Source organism: Lycium ferocissimum, chromosome 10, assembly GCF_029784015.1.
Source record: "Lycium ferocissimum isolate CSIRO_LF1 chromosome 10, AGI_CSIRO_Lferr_CH_V1, whole genome shotgun sequence".
NCBI classification, from domain to species: Eukaryota; Viridiplantae; Streptophyta; class Magnoliopsida; order Solanales; family Solanaceae; genus Lycium; species Lycium ferocissimum.
The window spans coordinates 23,019,169-23,040,419 of record NC_081351.1 but is presented as its reverse complement, the minus strand read 5'-3'; the positions used below and the strand labels follow the sequence as shown (position 1 = coordinate 23,040,419).

At 36.6% G+C, this 21,251-nt stretch overlaps 1 protein-coding gene and 1 pseudogene across 1 annotated transcript in view; one reads left to right on the top strand and one right to left on the bottom strand.

Moving 5' to 3' along the window:
* The window catches only part of LOC132035211 (uncharacterized), a 44,430-nt gene that overhangs the window by 18,372 nt on the left and 4,807 nt on the right, over positions 1–21,251 (bottom strand). The gene's annotated exons all lie outside the window — the stretch shown is intronic.
* LOC132032992 (uncharacterized) lies at positions 11,515–17,931 on the top strand (annotated as a pseudogene).

Here is a 21,251-nt window from a genome sequence, read left to right as displayed (position 1 = left end):
TTAGATAGGGGAAGTAGAATATATTTATGTTTTGGCTCTTGAGATGATATGCAGCCCTACCTAGTAGGTATGTAAGAATTCTCAAAGGCTTGTATAGTTTTACATTTGTGTATGTTTGCTTTTTCTAGTGGTTAATAAAAAAAAAATCCTTCACCGAAAAAAAAAAAAATGTTCGTGACACATAGGTCATCAAATTCACACTCAAGTTCTAAGTCATATTCAAGACAAAGCTTCAAGCGCTTGAATTAAAATACAAATAAATCAGACTCAAGAAAAATCAAGCCCTTTCGAACAGTTTATAAAGGACGAATAAGAGAGGATAGTACTTTTTTTTTACAATAAAAAGGCTTTTATTAACCAAGTAAACAGGATAGTACTTTCTTTAGACTTAGAGAAATTATAAAGATTTTACTACCCATTGGTTCTTTCTTTAACATAGATATTACATTCTCCTATAAAACAATCCATGATGCATATATGGATGGGTCATGCATTGCAGGGGCGTACCTAGTATACTAGTTATGCGTTTAAATGAACTCATAACTTTTAGCCTAGCTAGTTAGACTTGGAATTTTTTTTTATGTAATATACATTGAAATGGTTGAAAATATTGCATTATGAACCGATAACTCAAATAAGATAATGGATTCGATAATAAAAATACGAGTACTGAATCGATAGAATTAAAACTCAAAATCCACCTCTGAATCCACCTCTAGATCCACCTCAAATGAATTGAGTGCATTAACTATATTAGCCGATGCACCAAGTACACTCGCTCCCGTTTGAATATCAATATTTTTGCGGGCGTGATCCTTTGATGGTGATGATGATGAAGATGAGTTCACAACTATGAGTTTATCTTCTAAAACATGTGAACACTTCAAAGTTCCAAAATTTGATCTCTTAGTTGAACCACTTCTTATTACTTGATTAGTGCTACATGATTTTTCACATTGAGAATCTAGAGTTAGGTTTAACTACCCAACATATTTATTGTGTGAGAAACTCCTTTGACATAACAATTCAATTTTTAACGAAATTCCCCCCCCCCCCCCCCCCCCCTCCCTCCCTCCTTGTACGATGTTTTTCTCGGGGCACGATGAAGCAAAACGTTATGTTCCACTTTGGATTCGTCCCGTTCAGAAGATCCGCTTTCGTGAACTTGCTTTTTTCAGCTATTGAAATCTTCTCGTAAACTTTCATTTCCCCAAATTTTCGAACATCTATAAGGTTGCTAGTGGAATGGACGGTAAAATTTAAACGCCTTGCCTCCATATTATGAGTTTCAAGAAGCAATTTTTTTTTCTTTCTTGACAACTTTATAATCTTTTAAGGTGCATGAAAAATCAGATGACCTAAGTTTAATTACTTATAGCGCTACTCACCACAAAACCTAGATAAATGATGGTTGACCAAGTCAATGTGGAAATTTAATCTACGGGGATGTTGATAAATTGACGAACTAGTGCGAGTGTTAAAAAAAATGGGGGTATTATTTAGCTGTGGACAACAATATAATCAGAATATGAATTCTAGGTAGTGTGTTGATAATTAAATTGATGAGCTAGTGTCAGTGTTAAAAAAATGGGGGAATTATTTAACTGTGGACAATAATATAATCAGAATGAATTATAGGTAGTGTTTTATAAAAGCTTCACTAAACATGTTAATCCAACTAGGGTTTACTAATTTACTATCTAGTCTTTCAAGAATAAGAATATTTTTCGTTTTTTATTTATTAAACTTGCAGAGATATAATATAATATGATGAAGTAATTAAAAATGTTAGTCTTTTCCTTTAGGTCGTTTGGTAGCTGGTTTGGAGGTGAGTTAATCATGTATTAAATTTTGCATGAGTACTACCATTGTCAATTAAGTTATTCATGTATATAATTAATACGGTGTTTAGTTTGCAATTTAGAAATCCGCCTAATTAATACATGTATAAGTTTATGCGAGGAAATCTATGTATCGGTTATACGTGATATATAAAAGGTGGAATAACTAATACATGAATAACTACAACCTGCATATAACTAATCCCCGCATAAAATATATAAATTCCTTCATATCTAATTTTTGTGTTACTAATATCTACATAACTCTACCTAGCTACCAAATGACCCGTTAATACTTCTGGAGTATTCAACGACTTAAATCTATATTACTACTTGCTAGTCTTTGAAGAAGATTTGTGTTTATATTCAATTCACATACGTACATTTGCTTAAGTCTCTGTTCACTTGGACCATATTACAGCAAATGCAAGAGTATTACATGCGGAAGGAAATAAAAATACTCAAAGGAATAATATAAGTACAAGTGAAAGATCCAACAATGACTATATAGAGGATATTTATTAAATTCAAGAGAAAAAGTAGGAGACTTTCCTTAATAACTCAAACTTCTTAAATCTCACTACAATAAAATATGTGACAGAGCATCCCTATTTATAATACTAGAAAATCAACATATACTAGGACTAGAAAATTCATTCCAATATAAACTAGACAAATAAATCCTAGCTAGATATGCATTAAATAAATATCAAATCCTAAATAACTTTGGATTAGTGATATGCTCAAATTACACCTAAATTATGGCGTAAGGCGGTCGGTGTCAAATATAGTAACCCAACTAGGTTGGAGTCGAATTCCACAGGGAATAAAGTGTGAAATAAATACTAATTATATATTTTACTAATCTCTAAAGACTTTAGTTCTATTCCGACTAGTGTAGAAAATGGGTTTTGATTTGTATTCGCTATTTTGAAGTATTTGGAATTTGATTGGATTAAAAGAACCAAAGTGATAAGATGAGTTCTACTTGGCATATTTAATCGGTTATACTTGCAACTTTTCTATATTTGGGAAAATCATGAAAAGAAATACTTCCTAACTATTGGAAAATATTAGAAAGTGCATTAGAGATTAAGTGCATACAAAACCACGACCCATTAGAAATATATCATATTGATATCCATAGCATAACATCTAATCACAGCGGGGACACACAATTTGATACGCTCAAATTACACCTAAATTATGGCGTAAGACGGTCGGTGTCAAATATAGTAACCCAACGAGGTTGGGGTCGAATCCCACAGGGAATAAAGTGTGAAATAAATACTAATCATATATTTTACTAATCTCTAAAATCCTTAGTTCTATTCCGACTAGTGTAGAAAGAAGGTTTTGGTTTATATTCGCTATTTTGAAGTATTTGGAATTTGATTGGATTAAAAGAACTAAAGTCATGTCCCCACTGTGATTAGATGTTATGCTATGTGTATCAATATGATATATTTCTAATGGGTCGTGGTTTTGTATGCACTTAATCTCTAATGCACTTTCTAATATTTTCCAATAGTTAGAAAGTATTTCTTTTCATGATTTTCCCAAATATAGAAAAGTGGCAAGTAAGACCGATTAAATATGCCAAGTAGATCTCTTTTTATCCCTAAGTGAGTTCATTAAACGAGGGTTAGCGCCCCAAGTCCTTGTTATATTATTTTAACTCAAACCCTAGTTCATCTTTCCAAACAAAACTAGGGTTTGTGCATAAGGAAAGGGTTTAATTTGTGCATAAGGAAGTGTTTGCAACCACTAACTAGCAATTAATATGAGAAATAATTAAAACACATCACAACCCATTATACATATATACAATGCTAGACACCCATTACATAACACCCATCATTTGGGTCCACAACTTTGATTAAAGAGACTACTCACACATATTGTTTGCAAAAGGAGAAAGGACGAGTCTTCACTAAGCTCCAAAAGTTACAAGCCAATGCTTGGAACAATATTCATACTGACATGACAAACGATGAAACGTCGATCCAGTCGACGCTTCGTCGATGGCTCCATCCTTTGTCCTCTTCAACTTAGGCCATCACTGGAAAATTTAACTTATCGACGCTCCGGTGGAAGGACGGTCCGAGTCGATTGACATCGAACTTAGTGCCATCACGGAAAATCGAATCTTCGTTTACGGGCAATTTTTCCTTTTTTTTTTTCTTTGTTTTTGCTTTTGGGCCTTCGCCTTCCTAAAACACAACAAAAACACATTAAAATGAACTAGACTCACTTGAAAACAACCAAAATCCATAGTAAAAAGGCGTCAAATGTGCCACAAATCCGCGGCACATCAACACCCCCAACTTAGGATCTTTGCTTGTCCTCAAGCAAGTCAGACAAAACAACTACAAAACAAAACTACAACTATACTACAAATAAAGTAAAAGTAACTACAATGGTGTTTGTTCATCACTACCGGCATGTGCGTTTTCAAATCAACTCCCTCTTTCCTCATTTCAAAACAAAGATCTTTCATAATAACTTATTAGAATTGACTATAACGTTTCAATCAATGACATCACATTATCAGAAGCATCTATGCGTGCGAGTATTCACCATTATGCCCTCACTTAGATCAGAGAATGTCCCCCACACAATTTTAAGATAAGAACCGGGACAAGGATACATGAGAATAGAAGACACTCACGCTCTCAAATAAGTTCATGATATACAAGTGCAGATACCATATGCTTGCCCTTAATTTCAATGCCCAACGCTTTTGGATGGTTCAGTTGTGATCACTATAGGACTTGTTCTTGGGTTGTAATGTAAGCTCGGGGACGGGTAGGATACTTATTTGGGAATCAGTGACTCATCCTCCTCGACACTACACAATCTCACTTTTTGAACGCCCATTCTATTCATGTTTAATTCTCAACTTATGACTATGATGTGATTTGATTCCTACTAGAATTTAAATCTTTCTATGAGACAATTATTAGAGTTTTACATTATTATTTTTTGCTATCACATCTAGTTCTCGACTTTTTAACTCATACACCCCAGCTTCAGGCTCTTAGCCTCTACTTCACACATATGTCACCCCCAACTTAGGCGATTTGCCTCTTTTCCCATAGCGTCAAGGAGGGAACGGGTGCAAAGATGGAATTAATTCATGAAGAGGGGCAAAGGTTTGTTACGGCTAATCAAGAAAAATGGGCCAAAGGCTCAAAAGGGGGAACTAATGATATTCATATAGAACGGGTTTTGAGCTTTTTACGACTAAAGTGACTATTTACAAAGAAAGCCTATGATCACTTCACAACCAATTATCCTAAGCAATATAGCACAACTTACCAAGCAAGTTCTAGATCCACATATGCCAAAAATGAACACAAGAAATTCTCACACGCACCATGGCATAAGGATTTGAACACTCAACCCATACACACTCTAATATCTATGATGTCACAAAAAGAACCATACATGTCAATTCATTACAACTTATGATGGGCCATAAAATTTCGGAGGGGTCAATTTCAAATCAATTCGTTTCCAAGTTCAAAAACATCATTTTCATTCCAATTTGTTCTCAAAATCCATGCCATAAGTTCAAAATGCAACAACCACTAAAGTCACAATTACTCTAAGCAAGATTTAACACATATATACACTACAAGATACATCAGGTAACCCCACCTCAAAGAAAAGAGGATGCATTGTCCCCAATGCATCAAAATCATACCATCACCCCATGGTGGAGGGGCCGACCTGAGATGCTTTAATCTCGCTGCTGCATCCGAGTTGTCTCCTTCGTCGATCACATCGTCGATCCCTTTTTAGTCACTAGAAATTTCAAATTAAAGACGGTGGAAAGGACGCCCCGTCGATTGATTCGACGGGCCGTCGAGTCCACCGTTGAGTTGGCTTTGCTTCAACCATCTGTGAGGTATTATTCGACGTTAAGAAGGACAGTTCATCGACTTAATCGACGGACCATCGAACTTAGCTTCGAATGATCTGCAGGTCTCTTTCTTATCTATTCAATATGATCTTCGGGTCGTGGTGCAAACCCTCTCGTAATTGGGGTTACTCAGACTTCACCCCACGTTGGCTCAGGTTAGAATATGGAAAACAATTGGCGGGCAGAACAACTGCTTGGTCGTAATGCCCTTCAAGCCAAAGTTTCAAACAACACCACATTTGGGCATTTCATCAAACAGGTGGCAAGCAAAACGACAACAATCTCATGAATAGTGTGTTTGTCGTAATGCCCTCCGACTCGGCGAAGACAATGCACTCGCTCCACGAGTCTCAATTTTCAACCATCGCTTATACCAATGAATCAAACATCCACACAAACCACTAGCACCAATAAACTAACAACAACAAAGATATGGAATTGCTCAATTACTAACAACAATAATACATGGAAGCAAAAAACGAGTACGAACATGTAAACAAACAATACATGATCTAGCATACCTTAAAGTTGAAAGGAGACTAGATTTTAGCACTTAAGGAATGATGAACACATAATGAGCCACTACTAGGGTTACAACACTACAGAATGAGAGAGCAAACAAGAGAGAGAATAGTGGTTAATGAGACGAATGGTGGTTAATGGGTGAATTTAAGATAGGGGAAAATGGGTAACTGTTATGGGAGTGAAAGAGGAGGAGAGAGAGTTAAAATTTTGAAAAGAATGAGTGGGAAGAGAAAGGGGAGGTGTCGGGTTATATAATCTGATAACCCTACCCGAAGCTTAAAAAGGATATAACGTTGAATGGTTCGACGTCCCGTCGAGTGCAACGTCAGTCTCCCTTTTTTTTGTTATTGCAAGGGAGAAAAAAGCCCGACGAATTGACCGTCATTCAATTCGATGAAGCGTCAAACCTGTCATCGAAAGGCCATCATTTCCAGTGATAAATCTTTCAGGCGGTCTGTTTCGACGGCGCATTCTACGGCTCATCGAACTGATCAACGGTCCGTTGAATGCGCACTGTTCATCTGCTTCCTTGACAATTTCTGTATTCAACACTTAGGTTCCTAGACACATCAACAAACATCAAAACAACACAAAAATAAAAACCAACGAAACAAGAAACATAATGCGAAACATGGGTTGCCTCCCAAGAAGCGCGCAATTTAACGTCGCGGCACGACGTAATACCACTTTTGGTGTCAAGGTCCGGTGCCATGTTTCAACCGGTAAGCATCGACAATCTTATCCCCATCAACCATCTAATGGTAGTGCTTTACCTGATGGCCATTCACCCTGAAAGTACGAGTCCCATCTTCGGACTTCAATTCCATCGAACCATTATGTGAAACACTTACCAAAGTAAAAGGACCGGGCCACTTGGATTTCAATTTGCCCGGAAAGAGTTCAACCTTGAATTGAATAGCAACACCGAATCACCGGGTTGAAAATCTCTCTTCAAGAGTTTGACATCATGATAATGCTTCATCTTTTCTTTATACAATCTTTTCTTTATACAAAGCCACACTCTCATAGGCATGATACCGAAACTCATCCATTTCATTCATTTGAAACAACCGCAACTTGGCTGCTTCGTCCCAATCCATGTTCAATTTTTTAATGCCCACAAAGCTTTGTGTTCAAGTTCAACCGATAAATAGCAAGCTTCGCCAAACACCAACCGATAAGGAGAAGTACCAATGGGCGTCTTGAATGCCGTTCGATAAGCCCAAAGAGCATCATCAAGCTTTAATGACCAATCGGTTCTATTTGCATTAACCATCTTGGCTAAGATACTCTTTATCTCCCGATTGTAGACTTCGACTTGCCCACTAGTTTGGGGATGGTAAGGAGTTGCCACCACATGCTTCACTCCATATTTCTCCATGAGATTAGTGAATTGCTTGTGGCAAAGTGAGTGCCACCATCACTAATGATTTCCCTAGGAGTGCCAAACCTCAGAATATGTTCTTTTTGAGAAAGTTGGTGACACTCTTGTCATTGTTGGGCAATGCTACAGCTTTGACCCACTTGGACACATAGTCAACCGCAACAAGAATGTACCGCACACTACGAGAACTCACAAATGGGCCCATTAAGTCAATGCCCCACACATCAAAGAGTTCAACCTCCATGACAAAATTTATCGGCATTTCGTACTTTCTCCCAATTGACCCTTGGCGTTGACATTGGTCACAAGATTTCACCAACAAGTTTGCATCATGATAAAGGGTGGGCCAATAGTAGCCACATTCAAGAACTTTTGCCACAGTGCGGTTCCCATTATAATGACCCCCCATGGGAGAGTCATAGCAAGCTTTCAAGATTTTCATGGCCTCGGATTCGGCCACACATCGCCGAATGATGTTGTCAGCATAAGTGCGGAACAAATAGGGCTCATCCCAATAGTATTAACGATTATCTCTCAAATGTTTCTTCTTTTGATAAGCTTTGATGTCATTGGGGATAAGACCCGTCACTAAGAAGTTGGCGATATCCGCATACCAAGGAGCAACTTCACAAGACACGATTTGAAAAGTCTTTCATCGAAAAGCATCATTTAATTCGAGATCTCCACTCGGTCTCCCGCTTCCTCAAGCCTAGATAGATGATCCGCAACTTGGTTTTCACAACCTTTTCGATCTTTGACTTCAAAGTCAAACTCTTGCAACAACAAAACCCCAACGAATCAACCGCGGCTTTGCATCTTTCTTTGTTATCAAATATCTCAATGCCGCGTGATTCGTGTGAACAACCACTTTGGATCCCAAAAGATAGGCCCGGAACTTCTCAAAAGCATATAAAACGGCTCGAAGTTCTTGCTCGGTGATGGTATGATTCATTTGAGCACCATTGAGGGTTTTGCTAGCATAATAAATTGGGTGCATAATTTTGTGTGTCTTTTGCCAAACACCGCACCGATAGCCATTCCCGCTCGCGTCATTACGAGCTCAAATGGCAATGACCAATCCGGAGAAACAATAATTGGAGTAGAAGTGAGCCTATCCTTCAATTCATTAAATGCCTTAAGGCACTTTTTATCAAACACAAACTTAGCCTCCTTTTCAAGAAGCTTACACATAGGGTTTGCAATATTTGAAAAATCCTTGATAAAACACCGATAAAAGCCGGCATGTCCCAAGAAGCTACAAACTCCTTTGACAGAGATAGGTGGAGGAAGCTTGGCAATATCGTCAATCTTTGCTTGGTCAACCTCAATACCCTTCTCGAAAATCTTATGGCCAAGGACAATCCCTTCCTTCACCATGAAATGACATTTCTCCCAATTAAGTACAAGGTTGGTTTCTTTGCACCGCTTCAATACCTTACCGAGATCGGCGCCAAGGCATTCATCAAAAGAGTCGCCAACAATCGAAAAGTCATCCATAAAAACTTCCAAAAAATCTTCCACCATATCCAAGAAAATAAACATCATACACCGTTGGAATGTGTCCAGGGCATTGCATAAGCCAAAAGGCATTCGGCTAAAAGCAAAGGTGCCATAAGGACAAGTGAAAGTGGTTTTCTCTTGGTCCTCCAAGGCAATGTTAATTTGGTTATACCCCGAAGAGCCATCCAAAAAGCAATAACAAGATCTTCCGGCTAGCCGATCAAGCATTTGATCAATAAAAGGCATAGGGAAGTGGTCTTTATAAGTTGCGGTGTTGAGCTTTCGATAGTCCATACACACTCACCATCCGGTGACTGTCCTTGTAGGAATCAATTCATTCTGGGAATTAGGGACAGCAGTGATGCCCCCCTTCATAGGCACACATTGCACCGGACTCACCCATGGACCATTTGCAATTAGGTATACAACACCCGCATCCAACCATTTAATTATCTCCTTCTTGACCACTTCTTGCATAGGTGGGTTTAGCCTTCTTTGATGCTCTACACTTGGTGAACTATCTTCCTCAAGCTCGATTCTATGTTCACAAATACCGGAGGGAATCCCCCTAATATCGGCGAAAGTCCACCCAATAGATCTTCGATAAGCCCGCAACACTTCAAGCACCTTTTGAGTTTGTTCCTCATTTAACAAAGATGAGAGAATAACTGGTACAAAGATTATCCGAGCCAAGAAAAGCATACTTCAAATGAGAGAGAAGTAGCTTGAGCTCAAGTTTTGGTGGCTCCATAATCGAAGTTTTGCATTTTGTAGGATATTTGAGCCTTTTAATATTACAAATTGTCATATTAAAGTTCCACATTATCAACATTCGGTTATGGCAGAATGTTGGATGCATGTGGCCTTACATTCATCTTCCCACTAACTCATTTATTTACCTACATTCATCCTCTTTAGTCTTGTAACTCATGTAACTTCTAAGCCATAATTCTGCCATTATTTACTCACATTACTACCCCACTCTTATCCTATTCAATTCAAGGATGATGTTGTTAACTATAAATAGTTAGTCATCCTAACCTTGTGGTGTGAGAAAAATATTGGAGAGTTCTTAAAAAATGTGAGGATAAAAGAGAGTTTTATTTAGTTGAAGGAAGGTGTTCTTATGGTGGAGCTTTGGACTCTTCAACTAGTCCGGAGTTGTTTGAGTCACACGATGTTGACGGGCTGTTGGATCCTGGAGGGGACAAGTCAAAGTTATACTGCTGGACCGGTGAAGATTATGCCGCAGTGAGCTTCAATCTCCTTAAAGAGAGCGAGATATCCGCGCCTCAGCCTGAATATTTACTTATTCATTTTTTGTTCATTTTATTGTAATTTTCAACTGTGATTTATCGGTATATTTACCAAAAAGTTTAATGAGATTCATCTTTGTTACAGTTTGAAAAATCACGGATATCAAGATAGGAGATCACAACATCATTCCACTTCGACATTGCTAGATCTCTTTAAGAGATAGAAGGGTAAAGTTTTTTTTTTTTCTACTTGCTGAACTCAAACGGAGGAAAGGTAAAAAAACGTTTTACCTTATATTTTTATGAATAAAGTGATACTACATTTCAAGAGTATAAATTGTTACTTAAATTCTCAAAATAGTGGGGGCTAAAGAAATGAGAAAAATATTTATCATGAAAAGTGATTTCTACATCTTTGAGAATGCTTTTAGAAGTGTGGCAAGTGCATGTATTAATCTTGAATAAATTCACATGTTATTTTTGCCTCAAAGGTTGATCATTTGTTGATCTTTGGCTCTAACATTGGTGTTGTTAAATTAAACTAAAAATGTGTAGCAGCCATTTTGACGTGAGAAATTTGAGTGAGGCAAATTCATTGTTGGAATGAAAAATATAAAAAACATGTGATTAAAGTATTCTTGACCAGTCACATTATGTTGAGAAATTATTGAAAAAATATAATTTTCTTGATTGCGAGCATGTTGTAGCTCCTTTTGATTCAAGTGTTCACTTATTTTCTGTTCAATGTGAAAATGATGTGATAAATCAAAAGGAACATGCTAGCTTAATTGAAAGTTTGAGATATGTAACTGATTGCACTCGGTGGCGATATTGCGTAGGCAGTTGGAGTACTTAACAGATTTATAAGCAAGCTAGATAATGAACATTGGCATGCCATAACGAGAGTTATGAAATATTTAGTTGGTACAAAAACTTATAGCTTGTTTTATAAAAACTATCCTGTTGTACTTGAAGGCTTTTCTGATGCAGATTGGAACACTTTATCTCGTGATTCCTGTTCTACCACTAGCTATATACTTTGGGAGGTGGTGCTATTCGTTGGAAGTCAAAAAGCAAACTATGAGAGCTAACTCTACCATGGAGGCTAAACTAATTGCTTTAGCTTCAGCTAGTGAAGAAGCGAATTGGTTAAGAGATTTATTATTTCAAATACCTTATTTTGAAAAACCAATTCCTCCTATTTTAGTTCATTGTGATAGCACCGCTGCAATTGGTAAAGTTCAAAACCATTATTACAACGGTAAATCCAGACCTATAAGAAGAAAACACAGTACTGTGAGATCATATTTGACAAGTGGAACCATTAACGTTGATTATGTCAAATCTTGTGATAATCTTGCAGATCCACTAACCAAAGCCTTGGCAAGAGAAAGGGTCTGGAGCACATCAAGGGAGATGGGATTGAAGCCCATAAATTCATGAGTCCTATATGAGAAAACCCATCCTGGGGATTAGAGATCCTATAACCAGGTTCAATGGGAAAAACGAATCATATGATGACTCGTCGTGAAAATGCACTATTTTATTTATTTCCTCCCTATGGTGTGAGTGCATTATTCTGTAACGATTTGTGGAGGTTGAGTTTATAAACTCTTAATGAAATTTTGTAGCTCGTATGAGTGGGGTGCTAAGTTACAAAAGCATCCTTGACAGATTTCACCTATGTGAGTGTGGAAGTAGGCCGCTTCCTATGAGAATTGGGCTCGTTCTTAGAAGCACTGATGAAATTCGGGACAGCACAAGGCCGTAATGTACTGGCTGTTAAAGCTACCGTCAACACCTTGATTATTATGTGTAAGCAGTGATTCTTTATTTCCCTTAAGCAGTCATAGTTCAAGTCTGAGACCACTACTGACTCTGGAGTAAAGATTATTGTTTTACTTAGTGGAGGTTCAATGTAGAGCACACCTTCATTATGCATAATAGTCTACCTTCAGTTGGTATACTCTCTTAATTTAATATTAAAATGAGTGGGGATTGTAGGATATTTGAGCATTTTAATATTACAATTGTCATATTAAAGTTTCACATTATCAACATTCGGTTATGGCTGAATGTGGCCTTACTTTCATCTTCCCACTAACTCATTTATTACCCACATTCATCCTCTTTAGTCTTGTAACTCATGTAACATCTGAGGCATAATTCTCCCATTATTTACTCACATTACAACCCCACTCTTATCTTATTCAATTCAAGGATGATGTTGTTAACTATAAATAGTTAGTCATCCTAACCTTGCGGTGTGTGAAAATATTGGAGAGTTCTTGAAAAAGTGAGGATAAAAGAGAGTTTTATTTAGTTGAAGGAAGGTATTCTTATGGTGGAGTTTTGGACTCTTCAGTCTTCAACTAGTCTGGAGTTGTTTGAGTCACATGATGTTGGGGTGATCTGGAGGACAAGTCGTAGTTATATTCTTTGGATCGGTGAAGATTATGCCGCAGTGGGCTTGAATCTCCTTAAATATTGGAGAGTTCATGAAAAAGTGAGGATAAAAGAGATTTTTATTTAGTTGAAGGAAGGTGTTTTTATGGTGGAGCTCTGGACTCTTCAACTAGTCTGGAGTTGCTTGAGTCACACGATATTGACGGGTTGTTGTATGCTGGAGGGAAGTCGAGTTATCTTCTTGGTGGATGAAGATTATGTCGCGCATGGGCTTGAATCTCCTTAAAGAGAGCGAGATATCCGCGCCTTAGCCTGAATATTTACTTATTCATTTTATTGTAATTTTCAATTCTCGATATATTTACCAACACATTTCAATCGACCAAACTTTAGGTGTATATATTTGGTCGAAGATTGTGGGAATCCCATTTTGGATATGGGGCAAAAAATGACATTTATTGCTAGAAATAATTATCAGCTCACACGGATCGGAACCAGTATAGGAGGTGTTCAACCCTCCTAGTTTTCCTTTTCTTGTAAAACGTTTTATGTCCCCTTTCTTGTTTGTACTAACTTTTGTTACTAGTATATAAGATAGGGATTTATGTCAAACACCTATCACGTCGGGTCAATATAATCTGGCGAATGGTATAATTAAAAGTAAAGCATTTTCATATATAGGTTTTATAAAGCATCTTCTTATAGATTTTAAACATTCATGATCAAGAATGAAGACAAATTAATGTTATTGGGTTCAATATCACAAAGTTAGCTGTTCATGGCATTAGATTAATGATTATTACTATTAGTGGACGATCATCAAAGTGTTTGTGTCGAATAGACCATCGAATTCATAAATTAAAATACAAATAAATCAAACTCAAGAAGTAGCTATCAAAACCTTGAGAACAATAATTTCTGTATTATAGCAGAGCCTTGATCTCGATCAGGGGCAAAAATAATTTAACTGAGAAACCAAAGGTGTTTGATAGTATGCCTAAAGCAACTGAAATTTTTTTATTGCTTTTTTCAGATATTCTACAACATACTCCTCTGTCAGTGAACAATCCAAAAGGTACATCACTTATTTCTATTGGATGTGCATTCTTTATATTTGTTTTCAAGAAATTCATTTGTAACTGCTACTATTTGTTTGCATATGTTTCAATTACAGTTTGCTGAGATTAGTCTAATTTTGTGTTATCAAGAAAATTCAGATACAATGTTTAAATTTTTAGCACTAAACTAAATTGTAAATATTACTTTAACAAAATCAAGAACTGCTTGGAATCAGAATGTCGACAGACTAATGACATTGCGTAGACTTCAAAAGACTAAAGGACATCGAATCGCTGGTAGAAATATGCGATGTCATACCAGGTAAATTTAAATTCTCATGTTGAGAATTCATGCTTAATATGGGATAGTGTATCATTTCAGTCCATATACATCTTTGCCCAATTTTCACAATTAATGTGTTATCCACTGAAAAATGATGCATTTTCAAGGAAAACTTTCATAAATGCGGGTGGAGTAATTGAAGTTTTGGCCTTTGCAAGCATGTCGTGGAACTAAACTTTGCAGCTTTGACTGCAATTGCTTAAGATATTTATTTTCGTATGCCTTCTTCCTTCAGTTCTTCCAGAAGTGACAATTCTAAAGAAATTTGAGCCTGTCATGTTCTTGATTGTGAAATATAGCAAGGAGAACAGGATCTCTTTAAGTAAATGAATATGTACAGTTTGGATACTCACTACTCCTGTGTATCACTTAACATATACAATACTGAAGCTTTCTAATCATGAAATGTGAAGACACTTGTGCAAACACATATTTCTTGCTGTTTCCTTTAAAAGAGTGTGTATGCACAGTGAGTGGCAGATGGCTTTCCATAGATCCCTGATCGAGCTGAATATATGGTCATCAACACTATTATATTTTTTTGGTTAACTGAGAATCACTGACGGCTAGGGGAACACAGTTCGAAACTCAGCAGATAATAGGCCCGGGCCTTTACCCTTCTCCACTTAAATACCCGGGTTTTATCTTGGCATGGTTTGAACCATGTCATGTGCCTACCCTTACATCATGCACTGCACTGTTAGAGCTACACCAAAGCCCCGGGGGCGGTCATCAACACTATATCGAAGCTAAACACTCCAAATTCAAGCCTATCCTACATAGCAATAATACATAACAATCTTCCAACCTTTTTTATTTTCAATGTAACTTTTGAGTTGCACTCTCAATAGATGCTTTTGCATAACCGGCAGGCACATGTTTGCCTCAGTTGACATTTGTAACTGCAGAAAACCAGTCCAAGTTGGATTGTTGGAAGAACTTATTCTTTAGTCCTATATGTGTATTATTAGGGAGTCCAGGAGTTTTTGAGCTTTCTAGAATGCTACATTGGAAAGTTCAAGTGGCTAATAAAGCTTCTCCAACTTTATCTTCTTTACTTCTTCATGTATGTGACTGGGTGTTTGATGTTTGAGATTATGCAAGCTAAGATAAAATCACATTTTTATCTGATAGTTATCCTTGTTCTGATCAGATTTGGGTCCCTTCAAACCCAAGAGAGGTAGAAAGATTACCTCCAGAGATCGTTGCTTCTGAGTCCGACTACTATCCCCGAAGATTGTGGGGAAAACCCAGTGAGGTAAGTGTCCTGATACAACTTCTGTATGAACTCTATCGACCTACACTCTTAGCCTCAGGTGCTAACCCATGAATGATGGGGTCTTAAAACACTTATTTCTTTACTAAGATCCATTCTATTAGTCCAGCTCATTCAAAATTGCTTGGCAAGAGTTGGAAGTATAACATTTTATGTCTTTCTGGAGTCCTTGTTCTGCAAATCTCGCTATAATACACCTTACAAAATGTAGGATAAATAATATGTTAGGACATTCACAGTTGCTTCTTGTCACATTAGCTTATAGCAGAATACACTCTTATAAGCTTAAAAAAAAAAAAACTTATCTTCTTGCAACTTTATCCTTTGTTACCCACCTCCGTCCCGGGTTGATTTTGGTAAAATCCAAGTGTTTTCCTTAGCAAACTACATCACAAAACTTGATTTTATTTGCTGCGCGCTAATCCAGATCAATGTTGCAATTTGCAAATCTTATGAATGAAGACATTTTTACGGACAAACCGAGAATTTTTTTTTTTTTGAAAGAGGCAGCTTCTTATCATATTTTATCTGCAGGATCTACCCAGCAAGCCAAAATATCTGATAACATTTACTGTTGGTGTTAAGCAGAAGCATAACATTGATGCTGCTGTAAAGAAGGTATATTAGTCTGTTAACTTTAGTAGGTCCCTCCTTCTCCCTCTCTATATTCCCAATTCCACGTCATCCTGACCATTTCTCTGTGCAGTTCTCAGAAGATTTCACAATTCTTCTTTTTCGCTATGATGGTAACACAACTGAATGGGATGAATTTGAGTGGTCAAAACGAGCCATCCACATGAGTGTTCGAAAACAAACAAAATGGTAAGTAATATGATAAAGTAGTTTTGGTGTGGAACTGTTATCAACTTTAAGCGATTCTTTTAACCTTGTAAGTGACAAGAACTTTACCTCTTTAATACGTGGTATGCGAAAAGGTTTCTGCATCCAGACATTGTTGCCCCATATGACTATATATTTATCTGGGATGACGACCTAGGAGTTGAGCATTTTGATGCCAAGGAGTAAGCTTCGTGTAATTTCCTGTGATTAACAGCCTTATTTGACTCAATATCTTAGTTTTTCTGAACTGATCCGTCCAATTCCAGGTACATTAAACTTGTCAAAAAGTATGGTTTGGAAATTTCGCAGCCAGGTTTTTATCCAAAGAGAGGAACAACATGGCAAATGACAAAGAGAAGAGGTGATCGTGAAGTTCACACGTAAGAGACTGGAATCCCATGATATTATATTTAGGGATAATTACATTTTTGGACCGCTCAAAAGAACAATAGCCAGCAAATGTATAGGTTTTGTATATTTTAATTTCGGCCGAGGGGCCCAAAATGAAAAAATCCCCTATTATTTATTCAGGAGTCCTGTTTCGTTCTCATCCTTTAAACTGTTATGTACGCCTTGATATTTGAGTTTCTCTCAGTTAATTCTTCCTTTTTCTTGATTTCTCTGATCAGAATAATAGAAGAGAAACCAGGCTGGTGCTCAGACCCCCATTTGCCTCCATGTGCAGCGTATGAACTTGTAGAATGACTTGGTACACGGTTGGGGACTTGACTTTGCGCTCCGTAAATGCGTTGAGGTAAGTTCAGCTCATCCAATGAATTCAATCTCCTGGCAGCTTTCTTTCACGTGCATTTGTCATGTACCAAATTGTTCAAAGGTGCTAAGTGTACATTCTCTTTTGTAGCCTGCTCATAAGAAAATTGGAGTTGTAGATGCTCAATGGATTGTTCATCAAGCTTTCCCTTCCCTTGGAAATGAGGTAACATGATGAAGTGAATGTAGCCAACTATTGAAACTCCGTTCCCGCACATTAGGTGACATGTTATATGTTTATTTGGTAAAAGTGGATGTAATCCTAGCTTTTATAAATATTGAAAAGCATGACAAACCTGAGCGACCTTTAATTTATGAAATTTATTTAGGCATCTGACATAATTATTGGCTTTTACACCAAAGTGACGATGTTTTCCCTTTCCTCATTCACTCTATACAGGGGCAAGCAAAAGATGGACAGGCTCCTTGGAAAGGGGTAAGTAATTCTATGTTACATTTGTTACTATAAGTAGCTCTACATATTTCCTTTGTAATATGTCTGTTTAGCTACTTGTGTTTCATCCTTTTCCACTCCAAAACTTGGAGCAGGTGAATTGCAGTGTGATTTATTAAGCTTGTGTGTTGTGGTGGCAGATGAGGGAGAGATGTAGAAAGGAATGGACAGTGTTTCAATCTTGGGTAGCAAATGCAGAGAAAGCCTATTTCAAGTCAAAAGGAATCGATCCTTCCAAAGTTGATCGTTAAGTCAACATGATCAAAGTTGACGGTATATAGTCTTGGCAATTTTGCCTAGGATTATAGGTGGTTCCATCATGTAAAATTGATAGCCATATTTGTTAAGATACATTAAATTTATGAAGGAATATTATAGAGCGTAAATTTATGAAGGAATATTATAGAGCTTCTTTAGTAGTATCCTACATGATTGCAACGTGCTTTTATGATATATAAGTTCGAAAGAATATTCGCGATATTATTATAGTCAGTACAGGTGTAGTACTTTGTATTAAAACCTCTTTATTACTTTCAATAAGTCTCAACAAGCATATTACAGAGGAGTTTGGTTTAAAGATGAGAAAAGCAAAGAAAATGGGGTTTAAAGAGGGGAAAAGGCAAAAAAAAAAAGGTTTGGCTTTGTGGTTGAAAAATAATCATTTTCATGGACCTTTTTAGTGTTGCTGTGAAACTCAGAACTTGTAGGTCCCATGTTAGTCTTTTCGGTTGGTCTATATTAATTTGTGTTTGGCAGTAAATTGAAGGATTTCATTTTTGGTTTCTTCCTGTGCAGGCTGATAGTTGGATTGTTGAAAAGATTACTTTACTGCCAAACCCAAATCTACAAGAAAGGTAATTCATGACTTTTATTTAAATTTGAACAGAAAAGGGGAGATGAATATGATGTACATTTTTTAGTTTTCTGATATGCTTTTCAACTTTCGCCAAGCATTGTTAGGTCTCTTCCACTGGTATAACATGAGCCGCATCACGATTTCTTTTTAATCTTCTTGCCCTCTTTAATTACGTTTTAGTAATGAAAGTTTTTTACTTATATGTGGAAGAAAAATGACGATTAGAGTGTTATGTAGGTATTGTTATCATTTTAAAATTGAATGCCTCTTACCTTCAGATTTACAAGGGTCGATGTTTGTGACTAGAGAGAATGGGCGGGCAAATATTTAGAAATATATCTTGTAGATTTAATGAATTAGTTCTTGAGGTGGTTTCTTGATAACACCTTCCTTCTGATATAAGAGAAAAAGTAAGGATATGTTAGAATGGAAGCCCATTATCTGTCCAGGGTGATGATAAAAAATGTTTCCTTGTGGATAAAGTTGTTTTCGGTTCTTCCAGAAATTACAATGTAAGCTCTACCTTTGATGATGTATTATTGAATTAGCTTGTGATATTTCTTAGTATTTCTGCTTCATTGCAGCTATATGTGCCCATTTTATCCTAATCTCTCCTCCGCTCTTATTTTTTGGTCTTTTGGGTTGCCAAGGGGCTTAGCAGTTTATTAAGATCGACTGAACTTTTCATCAGTTGATTCTAGGAGAAATTTTTATTCTTTCTGTTTGACCTCTTGCTTGATTGATGTGAAAAACAGACGATATTTTGATATTAGAAAGAGAAAAGGAGATGAAAATCCACGATAAGCGACTAGGGTGTATTGTATGTGTCAATTACTATCTAGATAAAGATCATATGAGCGGTATGTATACTTACTTCATATATTGTTTTCTGACACATCTTCAATCAGACATGAATAAATCTGTAAAGTTGTTGTATCAAGTAACTGTTTGATTGAAGATGTGCATCTTGATTGTCGTGTGTAGTTGATATCATTGATTGGGAGTATTAAATAGCTAATGATTTTGCTAGCAGACTTAAGGTAGTGCTTCATATCTTGATACACACCCTCTTAGTATTTTACATTCCGAACTTGCTAGGATATTCTCCATATAGTGCTAGGCAGTGTATTACTACAGATACTTTTCTGAGCTTTGCTACCTGGATGATACACTGATCTTGAAAACCTAAGCTTAGTGTTACTTTAGTATAGCTGTTGCAGGGAAGAAGAAATGACACTGATCAGGTTCAACTCTCTGGCTGCAACAAAATGGCTCAGAAGACTATGGAATAGAATCTTACTGTTTGTCAGATGTTGAATTCGCTGTTGTGGCTGCTAAGCTTGAAAAGCTGAGCTTAATGTGGTGCTCTACTAAATGTGGGGCTGAGTTCTATAGCTAAAAATATACGTGATTGAAGTCTTTAGATTTACAGGTAATCCTGAGCTTTAATTTTATCACATGTTAAGCATTATTAGTTTTTCTTTCTACATTCGACCGTCTTTATTTTACAATATTAATTGACAACGCACATATACAGATGTTGGGTTTCTGGTGCGGTCTATACTTTTATGCAAGGGATAGAAATAATAAGACATGGATTTGGATATTTCCCTTAAACTATTCATGGCCTCTATTCTTGACAGGCACATCCACTGTTTCACGATAGATCAATATTATTTATACTCTTTATACCTTCGATATTGGGAGTGAAGTGTCCCTTCGTTGTTACATGCAAAAGCCATATGAATTTTCCTCCAGTTGTTCATTCTTCGCCTTTATTTAAGCAAATGAATCAAAATATTGAAGTTTACAATATCATTTTCAATCTTTCTGTCTCATTCTGCTTCTTTCCAAACGGATAAAAGCTCCACTGTAATGTCTCTGTTACTGAATATATTTTCTTCCCTGAATTTTCTGTGTGCTTGAGGATATGTTTCCCTTTGTTGGGATACCTTTTTCACCTAATTAGGTTTTGTTCTGTTGAAGGCAATATCAATGTATTATCCCTTTGCTGCTGTAGTTGGATCGAGTACAATTTCCTTTCCATTTTTACTGCAAGTGTATAAAGTTCTTTATGCCTGCTGTATGTTTTCTTGATAAATAATGTTATCTTTCTCAGTGCTTTAATGATTCTCCAAATTTTATAGGCAACATTATCTGAAACTATTAGTTTTCAATCTTTTACTTTTACAAACACTAATTATTCAGCTTGTCTACCTTATATAACAGGTCCTAGTGTTCTTATGGAAGATCATAACAAAGTGCCTCCACCTCTGCTGTCAATGCATCGCATTTTGTTAATATGTAAATAGAATGTACATAAATATCCAATGGGTCTCTGGTCGTCTTGTAAAACTCGGCTCCTTACCAAGGGAGCAAGGAGGGTTTTAGAAGGAGAGTTGATGTCTATTGATATGAATATTAACCCGTAAGCATTTCACTTGCTTGATTTCACCAGATATATTATTTTAATGTTATGGTAAACTTTTTTATACTTGGATTTTACTCTCTGCTGTTACCACTACTATTACTCCCTCTGCCTTCAAATCCTTTATACTTGGAGGTCAAAAGATTTATTTGCCTTGTTGACTTGGAAATTTGACACTTCATGACAAGATCATCTAGATTATTTACTGCTTCTTTGCTTAATATGTTCCCAGAACATTTGAAAATGGTTAATAAAAACATTACATTTTAGGTACAATATAAACATTACTTTTGATAATGAAGTAGGAGTTTGGCATAGAACTAAGTGTAAGTAATTCTTTTTTTTTTCCCCTGCTAAAATACTATATTGCACTACTAAATTGATG